Here is an 11,538-nt window from a genome sequence, read left to right on the forward strand (position 1 = left end):
CACTGCTGACACAGATCCAGTGTGGGTGTCAGGAGATGAGAGGCAGGCAGCTACTCCCACTTCCTGTCAGAGAAACCTCAGTTTCTAAGTGCTTGTCTCCTGTAGGAGACTGTAGAAGGCTGGACAGACTGAATTTGCTAGTACAGCTACATACAGAGGGAAGGTGAACACCTTGGTGCTTTTCACCCTTCTACTAAAAGCAGCTAGTCAAAACTCAGCGTCCCATTGATTGCTCTAATCAAGGGGTAGAGGAAGTGGTGAAGAAGCCAAGTGGTAACTTTCATGCCTAGAATGAATCAAACAACAGAAAATAAAGCAGAACCTGCTCACAAATTCAAGTATTCTTCTTGAATTGATCTCTTGACTAGGGGTCAGGCTAAACATTGTGAGTAAGCATGGGCTTTCCTACCTCACCTATGTTTTTTCAGATCTTCACCACCTCTCTCTTTTCTATATGCAATAACATTTAAGCCTGAGGCCTCAGAATTTAGGCTGGATCATTTATCTCTGTCTGGTGGACAGACATTTTTATGTTGCACCTTTCAAAAACACCTGCTTCTGAAAAAAAACTTTCTTTTTATCTTCACCACAAAGATTTGTACTGATACCCAGAGTTTCAAAGCAGTTTAACTTGACCTCTACCAGCATAGGGTTTGGCTAGGAAGAGCAAAGCTTTCATTTGTGAAAAACAGTTGTTCTGTTCAGTGGTGGAAAAAAGAAATGGAAGAAGATATGGCCAGAAAATGTACCTTCTAGAAAGCTGTAATATTCCCTGCAGGACCCCGATTTTCATCCTGTGCCAACATATTCTGTCTCTGAACACCCGAATTTGCCATTCCTGATTTTAGCAGGCTGACCCCAACATAAAGCTTGAAGAATATAGCAACGAGCAAGACCCATGGCATACAGAAAGATCTTTCAGTGTTCAACAGTAACTAAGTCTGCATTTGAGATGAAACATGTCATTTATTTTTTAGAGACTCAGAATACAAAATACCAGTTTACCAGCGCGAGGGATCTTCTGACAAGCAGCAGAAAAAGCTTTACTGTGATGCAGAAAATGCAATAATAAAATCTTTTTATGACAATCCATCCCGTATTTCATCCCAGAAAATGCTGATGCTCCCTTTCACCGTGTCTTAAGTTTGCCAGCTCTATTATATAGATCCCAATCTTTAAACCATGCTTTGGCAAATGTATCCTTTGTGGCACTTGTGTGATCGATTATGCTTTACTCAGTGCTGTGATTGTTTACAACACACCACAGTCTTCCACTGCGTAAAGACACATTTATTGCAGACAATAGTGCCAGTGCTGATCTGTTCTTATTGGCCATTTCAAAACAAAAGCCAGACAAAAAGGCATCTGTTTTCAGTGGCTGGTCAGGTTAGTACTGGAAGTCTCTTCTTGGTGCTTTTCACCCTATGTTGGAATACAGCTGCCAGTGCTCAGGGGCCTTTTTCACTGAGGGCCACCTCCCTAGAAGAGCTGCTGTGGACTTAGGCTAATTCTACCACTGACCTGCCTTTCACAAACTGTTCAGGCAAATCTTCACACTGAGTCATTAGAGCCCTACAAATGGTATACAGTTAAAACATCCAAGAGTGTCAAAATGAGTCATAAATTTCAAGTGGCAATTGCTATTTTGAGTGACTGTTTTGCATTACACTTACCAGGACACGCAGGAAACAGCAGTGTTTAAGCTTTCCTGCTGCTCGTGGTTCCTGGCACGTGACGCGCCAGGGCAGTTACATCACTGAGCCACACCTTGTGGTTACTCAGAATTCGTATTTCCAGGCATTCATGTCACCTTATCAGCAGGAAGTGACTCTGGACTTCTACAAAAAGTTGTTTCAGGCAAAGAAGGGTGTTGCTTTCAGTGGCCAGCCTGACTTGCAGACCACACATGCTCTGCCTTGAAGAGAGCTGAAAATGAGATCCTACAGGTCATCTGCAACAGTACCAGCACAAAGGAGGAAGAAAGGCAAAGTTAAGCACATGGTAGTAGTGACCATTCCCATGAACTGACTTGGAATACAAAAGCTGGGGAACACAGAGAAAAAACTGTACATGCCCATGCAGAGAAACAATCCCAAAAAGGAAATGGTAAGGCTGCAACATGGGAAAAGTCATCAGTAGGTGGAGGAGCATGTTTCTGGCATGCAGAGGAGCAGAAGAGATTTCTGCATTTGCAGAGAAAAGGCAGAAAGGAAAAAAAATAGCACTGGAATGAGCATATTTGCTATGAGAGTGAAAAGTGAGGGAAAAACACACAATAAGAAAATTGTGCAGCTCATTGAAAGAGGTAAAGAAGAGGTATTGAGGATGAGGAGGACAGACTGATAAAAAAAATGGAAGTTCTCTACAGCCTTAAGGTAAGCTAACACAAGTCACGGGACATTCCCAGCAGCCTGTGCATACACACAAACGCCACAAACAAACCAGAGCTACCTTTGGTGTCCAAAAGCCACAAAAAGAAATAAGGAGAGGAGAAAAAACAGGGGAGTTAAAAGGTTAGGTGAGGACAAGTGTCTAGGCCACTTCAGAAACAGATACACAAGCAAAGGAAATTCTAAACGGAAGAAGAGGAAGGGGGGAGGAGGAGGAAGACAGAAACCAGTGAGCTGACTATGCAGGAATAGTGTTGGTTTCCACATAAACCTCCTTTGTTAGCAGCTCTTCCAGTTCTGATCTGTGAATAGCTGGAGCAGTTCCCACTGTTCTGCAGGGAGAAAGTGCATTATTTGCTGCAGCCACAGTGAAACAATTAAGCACGATGTAAACTCTTGGAGTAGTACGAGCAAGGCCCTACCCATAACAGCTACAAGCCTTGTTTGGCTACAGCCATGAGGAGAAGGGGGAAAAATTCTTTAAGTAACCCTTTCCAGGGCCCTGTTTTCCCTCTTGCTTTTTTTTTTCTCCTTTCTCTATGGAGATGAGGTGCATTTAACTGCTGTTAGTTGGTAGATAAACAAGATTTAATTGTTTAATGTTGCATGTTTGGTATAATTTTCACAAGTAATAGGGAAATTTCAAACAAAACTAAAGCTGTTTTACAGTTTTTTCCAGTTGACCAGTAGTACCTCCTCCAGTAGAGTTCCTGTTGAACATTTCCCTTTTTTTTTCTGTTTGCAAGTCCAAATTTGGTGTCAAAGGGCAGAACCCACAACTATCAATTCAGGCAGGTTTAAAGACAGTTATAGTTAATTAACCTTAGTGGGAAAAAAACCCTGTTGGAGACCTGCTTCTTGAGGAGAGCCGTAAGCTAAATTTAAAGTTGCTTCATGTAACTCAGAAAATTAATTTCAACCTTGTTTCTTCTTTGTCCCTACTCCAAACTGAAGAGTTGTGATGACACACGGTTGAAAATACTCATGCATAACTAAATTCAGGTGGAAAAAATGTCCACGTGAGAAGGCCAAAATTCTGTACAAACCAGTAGCAGAGTTCCAGCTAGGGTTCAGCTGGAGTGCTGCTTGTCCCTGGCATTCTGCCCCAGAGCCACAGACCAACCATATGTCTGTGTGCCCTGGGCATGGGCCAGTCTGCCTGGGAAGACTCCTGGCCCCACAGGGATCCACCAAGCTGGGGATGGCAGTGCCTTGTGGTCTGCCTACACTGGCTCTGAAAGCCTCGGCAGCCCCAGCTCTTTAGAGCTGCCCGGCTGTACAGGCAGGCGCTGGGATGAAGCCTCTCCAGAGATGCAGCACTCTGCCAGACAGTTACAGTAGGAAAAAGCAAAGATGGCCCTAAGACTCCAGCTTTCCTGCTGGGATAAACAGAGCTAACAAGAAGCTGCTGTGGGGGTGTTCAGCTGCCCCTCATCTGCGCGTTTCTATCACTTCCCTGCAGGGGTGCACCCGATGCACAGCAGCGTGATGAGCAGGAACAGCTCCCAGATCAGGCTGAAAACTAATCTGGTAGGAGCCCCCTCTGCCCACCCACCCCATGCAGTCGGCTCAGCAGCCCCTTAAGAAGACAAAGAATGGGAAACAGAGGAAAGGAAGGCATTGGGGAATTTTCTGTTGGCAATGCACAACCAGCTTGCACTGGTGGTCTAAGCTGCTGCCTGCAATGCCAGTCTGTGATTCCCCATTAGCCATTATTGGGTCCTACCTGTACTGAAGAGTTTCACCATGCAGGCAGGCAAACAGTACATACTAACTAATACTAAAATACTCTGCTAATTATTCCAGTATTTTTCTTACATTTGAATTTATTCTTGAGAGGTTCAGTCAGAGAAATGATTAACTGATCCTACCTCAACCTCACAAAAGCTTTTACTTTCAAGACAGAATAGATTCCTTGCTGGTCACTCCCCTCTGTACTGTCATGAATATAATTTTGAAAGACCTTCATGGCTAAATTAAATATTAGGGAAAAGAATGGCAGAATGCCAGCCACTTTATCTCATACTATTATTATAATAATGCCAGCCACTTTATCTCATACTATTATAATAATAAAGATCTTGTATAATATTATTACCCTTTTATACTCATTTTGGCCTTTTCCCTGTTGTCTTGGAACATTTCCTTTGTCACTCATTGATTTTATTCTTAATAAAACCATTGCACTGAAGCACAGGGTAGGCTGAGGCTCATAGACATAACCATACAATAAGTCAGAGCAATCACATTCACCCACGGTGCTTTTCAGTGTAATATCTGTTGTTTTCAGTGCAGGCTGCATCTCCTCTCTCTCTCCATTGTGGGCTCTAATATATGCAGAAAATGGGAGCTCAGGGAGTCTGAGCTAAAATAGACTGGAGGCTGAGGACCCAAGAAAGTAAAGACTATTGCATATGTTTGCCCTCATCCCCAGACAGCCACATCTGAGCTCTGTCATTACAGGACATGGAGCCAAACTGCTTCTAGGGCAGACCCAGCACAGCCAGTTCATATATTCTACAGCACCTGAATTTGGCCCAAATCTCACAGAGTTGTTGCCATCGACTGAAGCTTTGAGGCTAGCAAACTACACATCATCCAAAATCATTTTGCACACTCACTGGGGAAACATTCCTCAGTCAGTTCAGTCTCCCTGTTCAAACAGTTTCATGTGGTACTCATAATGCTCTATAGAAGTAGCACACATGACATTTCATGCACATTAAAAGTCTCTAAAAAAATTAAACATTTGCTAATCTTCTGGGGACATTGTGCTGAAAGAGGTCTATCCATCAGAAGAAAACCAATTCCATTTCATGCAAGCTTATCAAGAAAACATACACAATATGCAACCATTTCACAGCTGCCAAAAGAGATCAGTCTAATTTCTTTTTTTAGCTAGAAGGGGAAATACAACAAGGCAAAGCTGTTGGAAGCTAAGAAGACTATTAAAAAAAAGAAAAAAAAAAAAAGTAGAAACCATCCACAATTTCATCCAAAGGCAGAAGAGTTTGTGAAGCCAAGCACTTGGCCAAGTGACATAGTTGTGACATTAATGTGGCTGCATGTGGGGCATGTCTATTCGTGAATTTATTGGTGGACTCTCTGTAATCCTGGGAACTAAATCTAGAGAAAACATTTTGTGCAGTTCTGTTTCTGGCATTTCTCTGTCCTCATCTCTCCCATCCTCCCTCCTCTCTATTCCCTTCTCATCCCTCTCCCATACAACAACTGGTTGCATGCTAACAATATTTTTCTTTGTGTTTCTGCAAATACCATTAGATCCAAGCATGTCTCATGAAATTTGAGGCTATCATCTGTTCATATATACTGGGTAGTCAGCAACTTCCATGAGACAACCATTCTCCTCACCCAGATTTCATTTGCTTAAAAACATTTCAGGAATTCTTATGAATTGTTTCATTGTTTTAAATTAGCACCGAGAGAAGCCCTCCCACTTGTCTCCTCAATTGCACCCAACCTGAATTTGGATACATTAAGAATAAAATCAATGAATGCCAACCTGCATGCCATTAGAAACTATTCAGGCCAAAGAGGGGCCAGATGTTAAAATAATTTGCAAAAAATGACTACTGAAAAAAAGAGACTTTGTGTAGGGTGGGTGGATTATCCTGCCCAGTTGGAGGCTGAGAGCTGCTGAACCAAGAGAGGGAGGACAAGGCTGAGAGTGTTGGGGTTGTCCAGCCTAGAGAAAAGAAGGCTCCAGGAAGCCCTTAGAGCAGCCTCCCAGTACCTAAAGGCACCTGCAAGAGAGCTGGAGAGGGACTATTGGCAAGAGCAGGTAGTGATAGGACAAGGAGGAATGGCTTTAAACTGAAAGAGATTTACATTAGATGTTAGGAAGGAATTATTAACTGTGAGGGTGGTGAGACGCTGGAACAGGCTGCCCAGAGAAGCTGTGGACTTGCCATCCCTGGAAGGGTTGAAGTCCAGGTTGCATGGTATTTTGAGCAATATGGCCCAGTGGAAGCTGTCCCTGCATGTGGCAGGGATGTGGTGGGAATTGGAACTAGGTAATCTTTAAGGTCCCTTCCAACCCAAACTATTCTGTGATTCTAAGGGATGCACAGTCCTTGCCTGGGCTCTGCTAGGAAGCTGAGTGAAGATGGCACGGACTCCTCCTGGGGATGGCATGTGAGCTGCCACAGGAAAGATGGTTCCAGGAGATTGTGCTTCAGAGATAAACCTAGGAATCAAAACTTTTCTGTTCTCTGGGTGAGGGCAGTTAATGACTTACTCCAGGAATAAGTGATCCATGTCCAGCAATGGATCCCCATGCAAGGAGCCCTTACAGAGACTATGTAAATACGTTTACATTTTTCTGTGTTTGTGGTGCAGTCACTCTTGAGGTCCTTGTGGTTTAATTATCCTCTTGGGACCTCAGTTACTGCCTCTGAGTGTGCTGATACGTCCCCATCTAGGTATTCCTCAGATGAAAGCAGTGATATTATAATTAATACGGTACCATCGTGCTGCAAACAGACTGCTTGTTCTTGGTTACCTACCACAGATTTAATGCATGGGCATAACAGTCTTCTCTTTGTGTTCTCACAGCCTGGATCTTCAAAGGAAGACCTTTTGTTTCCATCCAGGATGATAAATGGGTTTTAGCTTTATTTTCTCAGAGGGAAGCTTATGTGATTGTACTGTCTGTCATCTGTCTACACCGATAAGTTTTTAACTGCCACAGCCAATTATAATTATTTCCAAAGAAAAAAAACTGCCAGAGGCAGAGTTCTCCATGATAATTGTATTTCTATGGATTTTGTGAAAGACAGCAGCAGACTGGTTTGGGGCTGAGGAGGAGGAGGGAGAGGACAAAGCACAAGACCACACTGACAGAGTGCCATGTCAAGGAAGTCTGGGAGGCCTCAGCTGATCCTCAGCCCATCCTGGCTGAAGGCAGGCAGCCAGCCAGTCTGCAGCACTGGAGAGTCAGTGGGCATGGGTGTCTCTGCAGACATCTCACTAAACGTACTGTTCTTGTCCATGGGTGTGATTTCATAGGGGACATCACTGCGGCTGCTGCGGTGCAGAGAGGGAGCAGGCACAGCCCTTCTTTCTGCTGGCTGTGATTCAGTGGCATTGTGTTGCCCTGGGCCTGTACTTGCAGGCTGCAGAACCTGGGTGGTAGCTGGGCTGGGCTGGGCTGGTTAGGTGCCCCCAGGCAGGACAGATGGGCAAAGTGCAAGGCACGGTCAGCACATGCTCCATGCTGCGACTAATTGAACATAATGGGTGCACTGCTAACAAAGACTGGTAGTGTGGGGGACAGTGTGTTCTCTCTGCTCAGAGACCTGCCAGCCACTAATGAAAGCTGCTCAGGCCAGCTCTGTAAATGCTTTTAGGTGACTGAGCCAGATATTTGAGGACAGGTAGAGTCTAATTCTCTCTGACATCAAAAGGGACTCTGACTTGCACTGCATGGGAAGTCATGTCTTTAAACTGCTTCAAAGCTATGAACATTTCTCCTTAAATATTTTAGAAGAATTGACCATCTCTCTGAGTGAATCTTGTGTGAAATGAGAGGTTTCTAGAACCCTGGAGAACCAAACAACTTAGCTGAACCTTTCCCTGGAATGACACATACTCCTTCACCATTCCAGGACGTTCTTGGAAGGAGCAAAATGCCTAATGTGAAAGTCGATCACCGTCTTCACTGCCTAGCTACCAGGACATGTAATTGCTCTTGGCCTTTCAATAACCTGATCCAGTTCTCCAGGTCTTATGTAAGTGGAGGGCAGCTGCAGGTAACCCCCAGGCTGCTCTACCCAGCTGTCTCAGCTGTGGCCTGCAGCGGGGGTTCAGTGACCTGGAACACAAATCTGTTCAGAAGCCCTCATGGCAGGAGAGTTTCACAGGCTGGAGTTTCACCCCCATTATCTCGCTGTTAGCTGAGCCTTTCCCAGAGCGCTTTCTGTTGAGCAAGAGTGAACAGGATTTCTTGTCTCCCACAGCTCCCCACTAAATCACTAATGTCACTAAGTTGCCTGATAAATCCCAGCAGCTACAGCAGCAGCTGAAGAAAGGAAAATGCAAAAAAATGCATTCAAATACACAACAAGAGTCAAAAGAGAATAAGCAAAGAAGGGGACAGTTGGGAGCATGAAAGAAGCACTGTTTCCCTAAAATAGTTTGTTTTGAAATGGAGGACAAATGACTGCATTTTAGCCCTACCAAAAATCTTTTAAAGGTTAACTTTTCTTCACAGCATTACTTGATTTTTGCCTAGGTCTTCAGCAACTATTACTCAAAGTAAATTGAGGCTTTGGCCCTTGGGAACTTATTTAATGTGCTAGTGTTTAGAAGTCCATTAATATTTATAAATGTCACTTGAATTCCATTTTTACCTTCTTACCCAGGCAGGGGCACTTGTAAAAAAATATTGTTGCTTTTCCTTTTTTAAAATCTTTTCCCCATGTTTTTGTTGGGTTTGGTTTTGGTTTATTTGGGGTTTTTTTTTGAACTGTAGTAAGTTCAGGGTTGAGCCTGTTCTAAAAATGTCATGTTCTATAGAGCTGTGATACACAGTTTTGCTAGCCTGCCTATGCCCCCAAGAAGGGCCTGAGAGATAGATGTTAGGCCTGGAAAAAATGGAGATGGTGTCTATTCTCAGCTCTGCCACTGGCTAATTATGCAACCTTAGTCAGTTCATTTAACCTCTGAACGCTTAGGTTTCCAGATCAGAAGCGAAAGGAATAAAGGCTCTGTGAATCCTTTGTGGTGCCTGAAGAAGAATAAGGTATTACCCATCTCATTGCTGCCTTGTGAGCTCTGGGTGTGGGTGGTTTCTCTGTTAGGGTTGGGTACCTGTGGTGAGTGAGTCCAGGAATACAGATGGAGGCCTGGCCACTGCATTTCTTGCCAAGGGAGACAGCCCTCACAGTCGGTTTGACAAATCACAGCTACTGACACCCTTTGCTTTAGGCGCTCAGGCTTTTATGTCACTCTTCAGCAGTTTCCTGCTAGCCACAGCAGTCGCTGCCTCCTGTACACTGGCTTTTGTATGTGACTCGTGCCTGTCACAGCTTGCGGACCCCAGAGAGTGATCAATGGCTCTCCAAAGGTCTGTAAGCCAGTAGAAAATGGCAGATCCGTGCCTATTAGTGATAATAAAATAAGTTGCCTAATTTAGAGACCAGAAGTGTGCCTTGGAAGTCATAAATGAGAGACTCAGGCAGTTTTCAAAATATATGACCTCTCACTTTTGGAGCACTTGGACCTAAACACAAGTCAGCACTGGGGATGTGCTTTTCACAGCTGCTGAAATGTGTTTCTCTGTGAGCTTCTACAGCATGCACTGCTGGGCAAAACAAGAGTGATGTTAGTGGTTAAAAGCATGCAGCTGTTGTATTACAGCAGAGGTTGCTCTGTGTTCCTGGTTCAGAACAGAAAGCAAAGCTGCCCAACCTTTGTTTCAGTGGGCATCTGAACAGCCTTGTGCTGCACAGTCCTGCTGCCCGAAACCATCAGCAAGGAGAGGCATTGCAGACATTTCTCAATAGCAGCAGGCAGAGCATTACAAGACAAAGTATTTCAGGTGCACACCTAGCTGGATGGCACAGCAAGCTCCAACACGATCGGGGAAACTGCATGGGAAGAGTTATCTTTGAGAGATTTGTGAAAGCTGGCTCAGTCAGTAGTGCGGGATGCAGCGGTACCTGAGAGAGCCGTGCTCTCCCACGCGAGGCTCCTGGCCCTATGAAATTTCCCATGTGCGCTGTTTTGCTTCTAGGCCAGCGCGGGTGTGATATGTGTTACCTTAGCAACAGGGACAAGTGCGTGCTGCAGCTGTAGCCTTCTCCTCTTTGCAGCAGGAGAACATCCCTGGGTTTCTTACAGAAAATGCTGCACAGCTCCCCACAAAGGAGACCCAGCCCCTGTGGCTATCAACGTGCTGGCACGCAGGGCACAGACAGATATGACTGCGGCTGACGCAGATACGTCTTCCCTGCTACCCTCTGCTCCAGCTCATCTCTTCTGGCCTCCAGAGAACATCATCTGAGTCAGTCTGGCAGGAGCAGGATCAGCAGCTTTGTGCCAGCCCCCTCCATCGTTTCTCGAGTTAAATGGCTCCTACAGCTCAAGGCTTTTTACTAAACTTGAATGCCAGAGAATGTCTGAGTGCTTTATGAATATCTGGAAACAAACATGGACTCAAGGCATCGGTACCCATTAATCACTTAGGGAGGGCCAGGGAAGAATTCAGGAAGCAATGGGGTGTTTGTGGAGTAGACCCACCTAATTTAAAGCCAATATAAATGTTGCAAACCCCCCTAAATGCAGTAAATCCACCTGAGACATAAAACCTATGGAAATTCCGTTTCTCACAGAATTTTGACTCTGCCCTGACTTTCATCCTCTTTTAAACTTTGGGACTCGGAACAACGTTGTAAATATATACATATCTATGAATGTACATAAAGGTGTTTTCCCAAAATATATTTAACAGTCCTTTTTTAAATGCCTCACTAACACGTATGTTTGAGAACAAAGCATACATAGATTCAATATTTTAAGACAAATCTACATTAAAAGTTCTAAAAAGAGCTACTCCTGGAAAAAAAAATAAACTCGTTGAAACATTTGCTGAAATAGTCACATGTATGTATTACTGCAAACATAGGAAAAAGGAGCATTTACCCTCGCTTGTTAAATGAAGTGCAACAACTTCAAGAACTTACAAGTTCTTCAGTGTTTTTGAACACCTTGTTTTTCACTTGCACTTAGAGCATTTGACTGCAACCAGGAACAAACCCCTGGCAAAACCGGTCTTCCACAGGTTTTAGCGACAGGAGGGTGCGCTCAGCCCCCGGCATCAGCTGACTAAGGGGAAGGGACGGGGAAAACGAAAGCGCTCCCTCCGTCCCCTCCCACCCTCGCCGGGCCGCGGCCCTGCCCCACCCCTCAACGGGGTTTTTACCCTTCGAAAAATCAAGATCTTTCGTAACCAAAAAAGCGGTGGAGGACCCTGTGGACGCTTCCCCTTTTCCTGGAGTCGGCAGCTTCCCCTGGCAGCCATTTTACCCCGGCCCGAAGGCGACCCTCTGCGCTGTGCGCGCAGGGAAACGCGAACCACAACACCGCGGCCACGGAACTCGGGCGGGAGTGGGATATACGTCCTGCT

Source organism: Chamaea fasciata, unplaced genomic scaffold (genome assembly GCF_029207755.1).
Source record: "Chamaea fasciata isolate MVZ Bird 193981 ecotype frontalis unplaced genomic scaffold, bChaFas1.0.hap1 SCAF_2, whole genome shotgun sequence".
Taxonomy (NCBI): domain Eukaryota; kingdom Metazoa; phylum Chordata; class Aves; order Passeriformes; family Sylviidae; genus Chamaea; species Chamaea fasciata.